Source organism: Phyllobates terribilis, unplaced genomic scaffold (genome assembly GCF_046119375.1).
Source record: "Phyllobates terribilis strain yellow unplaced genomic scaffold, ASM4611937v1 Scaffold_5595__1_contigs__length_50612, whole genome shotgun sequence".
NCBI classification, from domain to species: Eukaryota; Metazoa; Chordata; class Amphibia; order Anura; family Dendrobatidae; genus Phyllobates; species Phyllobates terribilis.
Window position 1 is genome coordinate 15,782 of NW_027368341.1, and position 15,530 is coordinate 31,311.

A 15,530-nucleotide genomic window follows, 5' to 3' on the forward strand; every position below is an offset into this window, starting at 1 on the left:
TTGGAAAGACACTTTTTCAAATGCTCAAGATTATGATGACGTTCTCCGATGGGCCATGGATGATAAGGGACAATTGCCTTCTAATTCGGAGGTGGATACGGAATTTCGTCTCTCTCTCAGACACAGGCAAAAATATGACTGCATGGGTTCGCATCCCTGGATTAAGTTTTAGAATACTTCCACGGTGGTTTTTTGAAGAGATTAGGCAGTTTGTTCGAGAAGTTTTGCGTATCGATAACACAACATTGAGGGAAAACAGAGGACAATTATTAGAATGGCTTATTGAAATTGATCTCAACAAACCAATTCTCTCAAAGTCTCGATTTATGGGTAGACAATGGGTAATTCAGTATGAAGGAATCCGTATGTTGTGCCCCCATTGCATGAGTATTGGGCATGTCTCTGATAAATGCCCATCCCGGGAAGAATCTTTAGTTGACATTGAATGCTCTATCAAGGTGAGACACCCAGTGGATGCTCCTGACGGCGTTGGAGCGTGGAACCTCGTGGTGAAACACAAACGTAATTCCTACTCCCAACCTCAAGGTTCGGAGGACCGGATTACCGCCAAGCTAAGAAAGACTCCGAATAACACAAATGTCGATGGGCTTCGGGGTTCGCATTTTGCTGCACTACAGCTACCGGAAAATAATTCCGGTCAGGAATCAGTTTTTTTCGGACACTGAGGTATCATAGGCGGAAATTTCACAACAAACAGACAAGGATACGGCTCAACATCTCCTCATCCCGAGGAAGATATCACCAAAATATCAGTTGACAGGCTTGACCAAATTGAAATCCCAATTACGAATTTTGAAAAGCTAGATGTGGAGGGAATGTCAAATAGTCAACAAGTTAGTGGGCCGGCCCATGTGACCACTCCTTCAATAACAAGAAACCAGAAGCGGAGGGATAGAAAAGATCAAAACAAAGTGGCCTTTTCCTTCATGCGACCCACAGGTAAATTCTCGGCCCGGTCCAACTTTGTTACTAAGGAGACCTTAACAAAAAACGCCATCCTCATATCAGAACATTATTGGCCTCTTCTTCGAACTCCAAGACGCCGAAAAAAACTACCCCCCACCTTTCAAAACAGTAATTCCGGTCGTTAACAATGGCGAGCCTGTTGCAACAAGCGATTCCGACACCCATCTTCCTAAGAATCAAACAAAGAATCAGCCTATTGCTCTCAAGCAACAAGACGGTCCATTCATGGCGGTACTACACCGATTGGTCACGTCGGTAATCTTGGAGATCCTACCATTGATAACAAATTCAATGCTGGTTTTGTTCCAAGCGTCAGTACCACCTAGAGTTGACGAAGCAATACAACAATTGTAAGAAGGGGTTGCTTCGAGCGCCAATGGGACGAGTTTTGAAGGATTCGAACACATTATTAATAGTTTGTTCCCAATGATTAACATCAATATTCTCTTCTAGAATACGAGAGGTGCGAGGGGCACCAATTTCTTGATAGCTATTTGAGAATTGATTAGGATACACTCACCGAATGTTCTAGCCTTAGTCGAGACTCATTTTAGTATTGGATGAGCTGATATGGTTTGTAGAAGTATTGGTTTTGACGGGGTCATTAGAGTGGATGCTAAGGGATTTACGTGTGGTATTTGGCTTCTTTGGAGGACATCGGAAATCTGTGTGCGTACTTTGAGGCTTAATCCGCAGCATGTGACTGTCAAAATCTCGAGAATTGGGGAGGAACTATAGGTCCTTTTCGCAATCTAGTTTCACCAAATATTACACGCATGAATCTACTATGGACTGACTTGGCTAATTTTGCAAGAACAAATAATAAACCATGGCTAGCTGGAGGGGATTTTAACGCTACTTTATCAGCATCCAAAAGAACTTACTCATTTAACTATGTCGACGCTGCTACACGAGGACTTCGCACAATGGGTCAATTGTTCCAATCATGTGGATTTGGGTTATTCAGGACCACAATACACTTGGCGCTATGGACAGTCTTTACGTACATTTCAAGCAAGTCGCCTTGATCGAGCTCTCTGCTCACCTTCATGGCGTCTACGTTTCCCCGAAGCAGAGATCACCCACATTCCGAATACACATTCAGATCACCAGCCCTTGCTTCTCCGGCTTCATCCGTGTCCTGGATTAGTAATCCCCGGGCTTTCTGATTTCAAGCAGCTTGGTCCCTTCAAGCAGATTTCCGCAATATCATAGCCGCCTCTTGGGAGTCGGGTGACTTTGATTTTCGTAGCTCCCTGAACAAGCTAACCACAACTTTGTGCGATTGAAACAAGAAGATATTTTGGTAATGTATTCTATCGTAAACGTAAATTATGGGCCATGCTAAATGGTGCAAGGAAGAATCTTGCTATGGCGCCTTCATAATATCTTATTGATCTTGAACGTTCTCTTGTCAATGAGCTAAAAAATGTACTCAACCAGAAACAAGTAATCTGGTTCCAAATATCTAGATTGAATTTCTTAATTGAGGGTGACCGAAACACAAGATTTTTCAACCTATAGACGGTAATGAGATGGAGAGATAATCGAGTTACACAACTGTGCAATGATGCTTGTATATAGAATAACTGAGCTTGCTGAAATCTTGAATTTGGTAACACGACACTTCTCTAAACTCTATACGGCTGATCCGAATCAATCTAGCATTACCAAACATACCTAGTTACACGATATCTTTCCCCGAAATCAGTGCGTCACGCATATCGATATTAGCGAACAGATTTGGCAAGGATGAAGTTTTTCAGGCTCTCATATCCATGTGTCCATACAAGGAACCCATACCAAATGGTTACCCGGCCATGTTGTCAACAAATTGGGGTGTTGTTGTTGATCATCTCAGTAGTACGCTTCTAAGTATTTGTGAATGATGCAAGGCCAACACAAGGACTCGGAGATGCCCTTATGGTTCTTATTCCTAAGGTGGCTTGTCATCTATTGCGGCGCAGTTTCGACCGATTTATCTGCTAAATGTGGCATTCAAAATCAAGACTAAAATGATAGTACACGGGTTAAAATCAATTCTGCCATCACTTATTCATCCGGCTCAAGCTAGTCTCATTCCCGGTAGACAGGTTATCGACAACATTGTGATAGTCCAGGAAGTTCTACACTCTATGGCTTCTACGATGAGGTCTAACAAGTGGATGATCATCAAGATTGATCTCGCCAAGGCCTATGGCAGAATATGCTGGACTTTCTACGTGAAATGTTAGAGCGACCACAAATACCGCAGCATCTTGTGGACCTCATTATGACCACCCAAATGATGAATAGAACTGAAGTTTTATGAATGGTGGAAAGGCAAGCATGTTTTCACCATCTCGGGGGATTTGGCAGGGTGACCCTGTTTCGCCATATCTCTTCGTTATATGCATGGAATTCCTCTCCCATATCATTCAGGATGATGTCCACACTGGGAGATGGAGGCCATTGATGTGGGTGGGGTGGAACTATCGCACCTGTTCTTTGCGGATGACCTGATTTTATTTGCTGAATCAACCACTGAACAAGTGCATGTAATCCAAGATTGTTTGACTCGATTATGAATTGTTTCTGAGGAGCAAGAGAACTATGAAAAAAGTAGTATGCTCTTCTCCATGAAAGTCAACAACGAGCTATGCAATTCTATTAGGGCGGTTCTGAATATACCGGTTGTGACTGATTTTGGCACGCATTTGGGCGTTCCGCTGCTTGTGGCCGAATGGAGGCAAGAAGTTACAATTTCATCCTAGAAAAAAATAGCTCGCGACTGCGCGACTGGAAGTCCAAATCACTTTTCATGGCTGGCCAAGCAGCCCTTGCTCAATCCGTACTACAATTTGTGTCGTTATATACAATGCAGTCGTCTATGTTGCCCCAGAAAACATGTTAATCGATTGACCGTAAAGTACGAGAATTTGTTTGGGGTTCAACGCCGGAATCAAGAAAGACGCACCTTCTTGCGTGGAATGTTATTGCACACCTCGGCCTTTGAGGAGGACTTGGCTTTCGATCCATGCACCAATCGAACACCTTTGTTCTTGCTAAACTAGGATGGCGCCTTCTCAAAGAGCCGAACACATTATGGAGCAAAATTATGTGAGGTAAGTACTATGAGAATAGATGTGATGTTGATATGTTTAAGTCTAGAACTGCTGCTTCTCACCTTTGGAAAAGCATAATACACAGCAGTGATCTGTTGCTAGCAGGATTACACACGAGCGTACGGTCAAACAACATTGTTTTGGGATCACGAGTGGGTTGGGGATAAGAAGTTGTCATCTCTATGTAGCAAGACATACCGGTTGATTACTGAATCTCGCTTGAAACATAACATGTAGCTTTACCACAAATAAGTCTCGCTTGGACACAACGACACCTATTAGAGAGCATGTGATGAGTGATTTATGGACCGCACAAGGATGGAACTGGCCAGTTCTTGAACCACTGCTCCATTTGTTTGTTCTTGCGCAACTTCAATCCATATCTCTAAGTACACATGCAGCATATTCGACCTCACTATATTGGTCGGAAACAACTTCCAGTTTATTCACAACAAAATCAGCGATTAGCCTGCTCCGTAATGACACACAAAGCTTTAGAAGTATCATTTGGCAAAGTTTTGGCGGTTGTCGGTTCAGCAGTGAGCGTGTAACTTTATATATTTAGTTGCTCACTCCTCCATCATATGTAAAGAGGAATTAAACCGCAGACACATAGCACCAAGCAGTAGCTGTCCGAGATGTCCTTCGCCTGGATCTATTTTACATCTATACGTGACTATCCGGCTATTAATAGTGCATGGCGAGCGCTAAGCGGGAGTAAACTGCCTCAAGGTTTATTCTCCACCAATGAGGTCAAGGAGTGGGTGTCTATAAACAACTCAGCAGATCGCGAATGACAATCTATTTTTGGAATATGGTATGGTATACGTGGAAGTGTCGTAATGCACTAGTCTTCTCGAACAAGGATGAACATCTCCGACTATCAACCGTTGTCTTATTGATGATTGCAGCGTACAAAAAAGCCGTTCGAACAAATTACAAACTACATTAGCGGCGCCCTGCATTACATCATCTACAAGCTAGAACACGCCGTCATTGGGTTCGTCCGCAAGCGCAGTGGGTGGCTCTAAACACAAACGTTGTTTCGAAAGGGAATCCGGGCTAGACTGGAGGTGCGAGTTTGTTCAGAGACTATGTTGGTCAGTGGTTAGGGGATATATGTTTACGTGTGGGTCTTGTTCGGCCTTACAGGCTGAAATTCTGGCGATCATGAAGGGACTACAACAAGCACATAATCGAGGCTTTCAATACGTAGAGGTAAATTCGGATTCAGCACAAGCCGTTCACATACTCAGAGCGGAACATGTCAATACACATCCCTTTCTTCATATTATCATACTATGGAGGCAGTCAAGGGACGAGTGAGGGTTGTACATGTTCCGCTCTGAGCAGCCCCCCACTCGATTTTTCGGTACTTATATTAAATATTTTTTTGACCTAGACAAAATTTCAAGACATCAGTACCTCTGCGCAGCGCAGGAACCATCTCCCTCTCCTCTCCTCTTCCATCTTTGCACAGTTGCGTAGATCCGCCTCCTCTCCACCGGCGAGCAGATCCGACTCCTCTCCACCGGTGGGCAGATCCGACTCAACCACTCCTCTCCACCGGCGCGCGCTGTGAGTTGCGACTCCTCTCCTCCGGCCAGACCTCCGAACATGTATTTATCTTTCAGTTCTGGTCTTGCTCTTCCTCTCCTCAGCTTTTGTTGCTTTCAATTTCTGCCTAAAAAATCAGCTTGTGTTGTTGAATTTCTGCCTACAAAATCAGCTTTTGTTGCTCTTAACAAATCATTTTTCTGCTTCTGTTGCTCTTAAAAAATCAGCTTCTGTTGCTCTTAAAAATCAGCTTTTGTTGCTCTTTGGAACAAATTCAGAGGAAAATGCTACACTGCTGTTTGGAACAAATTCACCAGCATAAGTTATTAGTCAGTGTCATTAGTCAGGGAAAATGCTATTAGTTGCTCTCACTTTCTCTTGAATTTGGATAGGATGATGAGATTGATTTACATGTCAGCTTAAACAACCTAGCTATGGCATGATAAGTTCAATATTTTAGGAGATTAATCCTAGCCAAAAAAAGTATATGTGAAAATTTCAAACGTATCTCTTTCCTATTCCTTCTTACATTAATGGAAAACAATAACTTCAAGCAAGATAGGATTCACTTGGCATATTTTAGCAGAATAGGTAATTTTCAACTGTGAACTGCCTGCAAAACCCGGCATATTTTAAATTTGTATGTTATTAGTCAGCGTCTTGCTGCTTAATTAGGTAGTAGCCAAATTCTGCCTAAAAATGTTGTATATTTTAAATTTCAATAACTATATATTTATGAAAATATTTGATTATTTCAGAAATGGAGAAGTATTTTTTTAGCAGTACTTCAGAATTCTGATTCACTGAATGTAGGATCAAGTTCTAATCCGAATCCACCAATTTATTTGAATTTAGATAGTTCCGATGATGAGATTGATGTTAATTTTGATGAGATGCCGTCTGATCCGGGATTAAGAAAAGACATATCTGATTATGATGTGAATGATAGAGAAAGGATAAGGCGAAGTTATTTGCTAAAAGGGCCTTGTCAACCAAAAACTCATACTTTTCCTTCCACCGTTATTGGAACTCAAAAACGCAGATTTGTTTCCGGATGGTTTAATGATCATGCTACTTGGCTAGAATATAATATATCAAAAGATTCTGCATTTTGCTTGCCATGTTATCTGTTTAAACCTGATTATGGTGATCAAGGGGGTGGTGAAACATTTGTTGGAGAAGGATTTAGAAACAGGAAGAAGAAAGACAGGTTTGATACTCACGTTGGTGGTCATAACAGTGTTCATAACAAATGTGTGCGTGCTTGTCATGATCTGATGAATCAGAAACAACATATTGATGTTTGTTTGCATAAACAGTCTGATAAGAGCAAGATAGATTACCGTTGTAGATTGACTGCATCAATTGATTGTATTAGGTATTTATTGCTTCAAGGAATGGTTTTCCGTGCACATGATAAATCTAGTGAGTCACTTAATCAAGGAAAATTCATTGAGTTATTAAAATTCCTTTGCTGGGTATAATGAAGAAATTAAAGTGTTGTGCTGGATAATGCTCCTGGGAATTTGAGAATGGTATCACCGTCTGTTTAGAAAGATATTATCAATGCAATTGCAGTTGAGACAACAAATATAATCATTGCAGTGATGATTTGTTTACTATTTTTTTTTATGAAGCTCGTGATATATCTGTTAAAGAACAAATGGTTGTTGTTCTATGCTTTGTGGATGGTAGAGGGTGCATTGTTGAGCGTTTTCTTGGTGTTGTTCATGTTAACGACACTACAGATTTGTCTTTGAAAATGAATATTGATGCTCTTCTTTGTAAGCATGGTTTGAGTATAGTTTATGCGGGCAAGGATAGGATGGAGCAAAGCAATATGAGTGGTGAATTTAAGGGTTTGAAAAGTTTGATAATGATGGAGAATCAGTCTGCATATTATGTTCACTGCTTTGCTCATCAATTGTAGTTGTCACTTGTAGCTGTAGCTGAAGGTCATAAAAAACTAAAGAAGTTCTTCGAATGCATCTCTACATTGACTAATATAGTTGGTGCGTCATGCAAAAGAAAAGACATGCTTCGAGAGAAATCACTTGAAAAATCAATTGAAGGGCTTCTTGAAGGTGAAATCTTGTCTGGAAGAGGACAAAATCAAGAAGTATCATTGGCTCGAGTTGGAGTAACACATTGGGGTTCCCATTACAAGACGGTGCTTAATTTGATTTGTTTATTTGGTCCAACAGTTGATGTGCTTATAGCTATTGGAAATGATACAAAAAGTGCAACACAACGATCTGAAGTAGATTTAATGGCTGAATCAATTCAGTGCTTTAAGTTTGTATTCTGCTTATTTCTGATGAAAGATATTTTGGGAATTTCAAATGATTTGTCACAAGCCTTACAGAGAAAAGGTCAAGACATTGTTAATGCAATGACTCTTGTCAAGATCACCAAGGATTTACTCCAAGAAAAGAGGGGTGCAGGATAGGGAGTCATTCTGGGAGGAGGTTGCTTCATTTTGCACCAAGCATGATATCATTGTCCCAAATGAGAATGAAATTTATGTCACACAAGGGAGATCTCACCGAAATGTTGAAAAAAATACCATTCAACATTACTATCATTTCGACATCTTCAAGAGTTGAATGATCGTTTTGATGAGGTGAATACTGAGTTGTTAGTGTGCATGTCATGTCTTGATCCAAGTGACGGATTCTCGACATTTTACAAGAGAAAGTTGATTCGGTTTGCAGAGTTTTATCCAAAAGACTTCAGTGATTCTTCTTTGATAGTTCTTGATAGTCAACTTAACAACTATATCAAGGATGTGAGCTCACATGATGATTTTTCTAACATTGTACCTTATTCTTAGTTAATTACTTGTTCTAATAGAAAATTACTTTCATATGACAATATATTGATTTGTGCTCAGTGCTCATACAAAAAAATTGTGAACTTTACAGGCATTAGTGAGCTCTCAAGGAAATTAGTTCAACTGAAGAAGCATCGTACTTATAATTTCGTGTATCTTCTTTTGAAGTTAGCTTTGCTTTTACCGGTTGCAACAACTACTTTTGAGAGGGTTTTTTCAGCTATGAAAATTGTGAAGAATTCATTGCGCAACCGACTTGGGGATGATGTGATGAATGATTGTTTGATTGCTTATATTGAGAAAGACATAGTGAAAGATATCAAGACGGAAGATATCATTGCTAGATTTCAAAACATGGCAAACCGAAGAATGTGTTTGTAACTTCAGGACCAATGGAGTACTTTTTGTTTTAATTTAGGGATGATTTGATGAATGTGTTTGTTGTTATTTTGCTTTTGATTATGAACCTTCTATGTTGATTTGTGATATATTTGGTTTTTTTACCCCTTTTTTGTTTTCCCGACTTCGCCGGAAATTTAGTTTGCAACTATTAAATTTAGCCCCCAGTAATGGGAAATCCTGGATCCGTCCCTGGAGGAAGTTGATAGACACTTGGGGGGACAAAATTAGATTGTCTCATGTGAAAAGATCAACCAATGTTGCGGCTGATTGCATGGCAAATTACGTCATAACTATACCAGACGAGTTCGTAGCCCTTGATGTCCATCCAAATTTCATTTCTAGTTTCTTATTCAATGACATTGTAAGCTCCTCTGAGTTAATTTTGAACGTTATTTAAATAATAAAATCTCGAAGGACAACACCCTCTTTTCTGAAAAAAAAAAGAAAAGAAAAAAAGTTCCGTTATATATATATATATAGAGAGAGAGAGGGCTGATCTGGTGCGGACTCAAACTAATGTGCGGACTGTGCGGACTCATCACAGCGTCGATAAATTTTGATCGAAAAAGCATAATAGTACAACACGCGCTCACACCCCCCCCCCCCCCCACTCACTAAATGTCTCTCCAGTTTCGTTCTTCCCTCCTACGGTTACGAATTCTCTCTCACACTATCTCATTCTCTCTCACAATTTCTCTGCTTTCTCAATACCTCTCACATCGCAAACTGAAAGACGTTTGAAACCCTAGCAAAAAAATCAGTCCTAAAACACACAAAACATTGAACTCTATTGATTTCAAGGCAGTTTTTCAACTCAAACAACATGTCTACAAGCAAAGAAGGAGAAAATCGCACAGTTCCAGAAGTCAAAGCTGGTGAGAAATCAAAACCCTAAACACAGATTTTTCTTTGCGTTAGTTTTTTTTCCCTTAATGTGATAGTGTTTTTTGGCATGCAAGGTTATTTTTTCGCTAAAACGAGAGTGTATTTTCTCCTATTAACTCATATTCTGTTGTTTGTTGATGCGATATTTTTTTGAAACAAGTTTACATAAGGAAGAAGAAGAAAGACGAGCAAAAACGAGTAGTATTCATCGAAGACACCAGCGAAAACCAACAAACTAAAACAACGCTGACGGTTTATAAACCCATGGAAGACAAGAATCATGAAGAACAACAATCGCAAAAGCAAAAGACAAGAATGGAAATAAAATCAAAAGGTAACAAATGAAGTTCAATGTCTGTTTTCGAGTTTTACTACTCTGTTTTAGGTTAAAGTGCACTTCACCTTTATAACGAAGTACACTCCGTTCAGATGATTAAGTGCACTTCCCGTTTATGACGAAGTGCACCAAGTTTAGATAATTAAGTACACTTCGGTTTCATGTTGAAGGGCACTTACTTTCGATGATTAAGAGCACTTCTAATTTTGTTTGAAGTGCAACTGTAAAAAATATAGTATTCATACTACTGGTTTTAACTGCACAAGTGCCCTCTGTTATTTTCACTTATAGTGGACTTCTATTTCACTTGGAAATGCTCTTCTCATGAAGAATAATGTGGACTCTGAATAGTATATATAGTGCACCCCCATTTTAAAAAAAGTACCCTTTGTTTTTTGCTTATACTGATGCATTTGATAAGAAAAATAAGGGCACTTATCTGTTTTTGTTTGAAGTACACCTGTAAAAAATATAGTATTCATACTACTGGTTTTAACTATAGAAGTGCCCTCTGTTATTTTCACTTATAGTGGACATCTCTTTCACTTGGAAGTGCTCTTCTCATGAAGAATAATGTGGACTCTTAATAGTATATATAGTGCACTGCCGTTTAAAAAAATAGTGCCCTTTGTTTTGTTGCTTATACTGATGCATTTCATAAGAAACATAAGAGCACTTCTCGTTTATGACGAAGTGCACCCAGTTTAGATAATTAATTGCACTTCGGATTCATGTTGAAGTGCACTCAGTTTATATGATTACGTGCACTTCTCTTTTAAATGTTAAGTGCACCTCCAAAAGAAACTTGAAGCAAGTTTACTGATTTCATAGGTGTTTTAATTATATCTTTATAGGGAAACTCAAGAAACAAAAAACAGAGAGGTTGGAAATGACAGAACCGCAAAGAATATACATAGAATCCGATGACAGCCCTGACATAAAGCGTGTAACAAAGCAGAAAAGACGTGGATCAATTGGTGTCATCTGTTCATTGTTAAGAGAATTCAATGAAAACCAAAAACAGGCTGTTAGGAGATTGGGATTGGAGCTGCTTTTTTGTTGGAACATAGAAACATTGTCGTACCTGCTATGTGACTGGCTTGTAGGGAAATTTGATGCAGCAACTTGCTCTGGCCTTCAAGACATAGTGGCTAATGACGCTATCATACAGCAATATCTAGGTCTACCAAGAGGAGAAGTCGAATTTCAACTCCTGAGTTCAAACACAGAGAAATTAAGAGCTTGGAATTCAACCTTCCCGAATAACAAAGTTGTTCTTTATTCTGATCTGGTAAAAAAACTAAAAGAAAATGTAAATGCAGATGGTACTTTTGGATTAGATTTTTCTATTTTGTTCCATTCCACTGTAACTGAGAAAACAGCAAATGGCACCGTGTCATCTAAGTTCATTAATTGGTTAGACAAAATAAGAGGGGATGATTTGTCAAACTATAATTGGTGTCGTCTATGTCGTTTGAGGTTGTGTGAGTTAAAAAACAACTGTAGTGACAACTCAACATTCAAGGGGCCTCATCTTCTCCTACTGGTGAGTTAGTTTCATTGTTTTAATATTTTAAATGAACTGTCATGATAATAGTTTTCATGAGTAGACATTGTTCCTTCCATATGTGCACTCTGTTACATCTTGGGAGTGCACATCTATACTTATGGAGTGTGCACTTCCTTGTTTTTTCCCTCCCAAAATAAAAACTTCTTGCATCTTAAAAATTATACTTTAAATGTAAAAAAATATGTGCACTAGGGATACACAGTCCAGAGCAAAATTCTTCCTACACCTGGGTGCACTTCATATTCCCTTAAGGGTGCACTTCCTTTTCCCTTAGGGGTGCACTTCCCTTGGATCCTGGGGGGGGGGGCACTTTCGTGTATCTCTTATAACATATTTATGATGTAGACTATTTCACATTTCAGAAATCTTTAATTCTACTTTTCTTACTATTACAGGTTCTATACTGTGATAGATTGATCATGTATGGCGAGGAGCCTGCCCGAGCTTATCCAATTATTAAGGGTTACAAGAGTGAAACTTTCAAAGCACTGCAAAACATGCGGTTGAGAATGGGTTTTGATCGTGGCTATGTTAGAGAAGCACCGTTGCTAGTACTGCCAGTACCTGATCATAGAGACGAAGTAGAAGAACAGGGTGCTAGCTGATCAAGAATAGATGACAACATTGACATGGGTGATGGAGGAAAGTTCTACAAATTTATACGCAAACAAGCTGATATAGCTCGACTTATTGCCGAGCAAATCAGGCTTTACCACGAGCATGTCAACACAGCCACAAAGGAAATTCAAGACAGTCACACATACAACAAAATCAACGAAACCATAGAGAAGATAATCAATATAAGAATTCTGCAAGGTTCACAGAACTACCAATCTTCACAATCACAGGTAAGAAAATAAATGAACTCTTATGTAAAAATAAATAAACTAATTTTACCTTATTCTAACATACATAATTTTTCTGATTTTCACAGGATAGCCAGGACAAGCTCTTCAGCGATCCGTTCGTTATTAAATGCATCGAAGAAATAGAGGCTACATTTCTGATGTCAAGAGCAGAAAAGAATGATAACATGGATGTTGGTGACGGTGGATGGGATCATCAATCAGAAAAAGAAAGCAAAAAGTCTGATGATAACCATGTTGAGGTTACCATAAATGCAGAAGATGATAGAGAGGTACAAAATGAAGGAGATGCAGAAGCAACTGAAAAACAAAACCAGTGCGAGCAGGATCAAGGGGGAGACGACCCTCATCAACAGCAGCAACAAGAGAAAGATCTAGATGATGAACACCCTGTTCAACTGCTAGGCCAGAAGCAAGTACAAGAACATTCAGAACAATCACATCAGCACCAAGAGCAACAACATGAGAACGAAACAATTGGAAATGAAGAAAAGAAGAAAGAAGAAAAAGGATCCAGTCAGGGACAGTGTAACATTCAAGAAACAGATGAGATTATTGATGCAGTGGTTCTGGATACACCTCCTTCTGGAAAAGAGGATGCTGTTAAAAAACATGATGTTGTTGAGGTCATTGTTCTAACTGATACAAGTGATAACGAGGAGAACAAAGAAGATAGCACGGCAGCCATTGAGATAGTAAAACATGAAAGGTCCGAATCAAGAAAGAGTAGTGAGAAAACAAAGAGTTCTAAACCACAAACAAAATCCTTTGAGTCTAGAACTTCAAAAACAACAAGTGATAGGAGTACAGGATCCAAGAAATACAAAAACTTCAGAAGTATGTCTACCCCAAAATTTGATTTAGGCATCGATGATATATTTCAAGTAGTTGCGGACGTGGGAAAGGTATGTATTACATTATCATGAACATTTACATAGATTAAAAGATTCCTTTATCTCAAATTTAAATGTACTGATTTACATGTGGAACAAAGTGAACTGTCTGAATAAATAACCCTATGTAGATATCAGTTATAAAAGAGGTGCACTCGAACTAACTGTAGAAATGCACTTCGCTCTATTTTATGAACTATATTGCACTTTTATTTTTGGTAGTATTTAAAAAATATTTTCCCCCATTCATAGGAGGCCGTTGTTGGAGGGTCGAAGAATAGTCAAGAGGAAGAGGCTAAGGTAAATATGTTCTAACTGCACAAATTTGATTTAATTACATGTTGTTTTTATACTCATTCATAGCAGGACACTGATGTGGATTCAAACACTATCAAACAGAAGAGTCAAGTTGAAGAAATAGTGGTAAACTTTCAAGCTAAATAAAACTTCATATAAATAGGCTAAAGAGGTGCACTCAATCTAGTATACCAAAGTGCATTTCTATATTTTATTAAGTGCACTAAATTCATATATGAAAAAGAGAAATTTTTTTAGGTTCTCAACTGCAAATTTTGTGTTCTTATAATGTCTTTTCCTCATTCGTATAAGAATACTGAAGCAGCTTCTACTTCTGTATCAAAAATTTGTGAGAGTAAAACAAATTCTGAGAAAACAGCGAGTGATAAGCCTTCTCCACCAAACAAGACTGAAATTGGAGGTGATACAAATTCCTTGCCAACACAAAAAGAGATCCAAGAGGGAATGGATGTTGTTGTAGATGTTAGAAAGGTAGTTATTTACATACTTCTCAGTTCTCATTTAAATCAAATTGAACTCCTGGCCTATATTGAAGTGCACTCTAGTTTCATAATTAAGTGCACTTCTAGAATACCTTGCAGTGCAACTTTTTCATTTTACTCAAATTCCTTTTGTAATTAATAGCAGGACACTCAGGAGCAATCAAATACTTCAAAGAAATGACTCAGCTTGAAGTGAGTAAGGTAGAAATGTTTTTACAAATATACTACATAAAAAAAAGGTTAAGATGGTGCACTCTTTCTAAACAGTAGAAGTGAGCATTACTTAAACTAAAATAAAGTGCACAAGTTTCTAAAAGTGATTTGTTTTGGTTATAACTGCACAAATTAGATTCTTTTGATTTTCTAATATTCTTCCTTATTCATAACAGACCACTCAGGGCGAATCAAATTCTGATAAAACCAAGAGTAAAGTCAAAGATAGAAAGGTAAAAATGTACCAATAAGTATCTTATAAAAAAATATAGGTTTAAAACGGGGCACTAATTTTCTGGTTAAAAGTGCACTTCACATTACACTCGAAGTGTACTCAGGCATGATGATCCAGTGCACTTCACTCTGTGTTGAAGTGCACTATGTTTCAGATGATTCAAATGATTATGCTGTTGTCAATTATTGTTTGATATAATGTTTTTACCTCATTCATAGCAGGACACTGAAGAAGCTTCTACTGCTGTTTCAAGGGGTGTGGAGACTAAGACAGATTCTGAAAAGACAACAAGTGATAGGCCTGCTACAACAAAGAAACCCCCCAGTGAAGTAGACTCGAAAACCTTGCCAACACAAGCAAAAACCACAGAAAATATAGATGTTGGTGTTCATGTTACAAAGGTAATCAATTACATGTTTGCAATCCTATCACACAACAGAGTACAAATAACTTCAAAACAAATTTCAAAGCACTGTTATAAAAAAGTGATATATTGGACTTTAACTAAAAAGTTATAAGAAAAGTGCACTTCAAGTATGAACATAAATTGAACTCTATCATACTATTAAATTAAATTGTTCTTTTATAATTCATAGCAGATTGCTGATAAAAGAACAAGGGAAGAAGGTGATGAACCTTCTTCACCCAAAAAGCGCAAAATTGGTGATGACATCAACGTTCAGCAAAAACAATTAACTGTCAAAGCTTCATCAATTGTTGTTGACTGTGGGAAGAAGGATACAACTTTTCAGGGGATAGGATCTGAGATAACTCCTCAAAAAGAAATTTATGATGAGAAGGAGAAGAAGACATCAAATTTGGTTCTTAGTTGTAAATCACCTATCAAC

At 38.5% G+C, this 15,530-nt stretch overlaps 1 pseudogene; it reads left to right on the plus strand.

The window, feature by feature from the left end:
• The first annotated feature begins 6,181 nt into the window (after positions 1 to 6,181).
• On the plus strand, positions 6,182 to 12,280 carry LOC141250384 (uncharacterized; annotated as a pseudogene).
• The last annotated feature ends 3,250 nt before the right edge of the window (positions 12,281 to 15,530 follow it).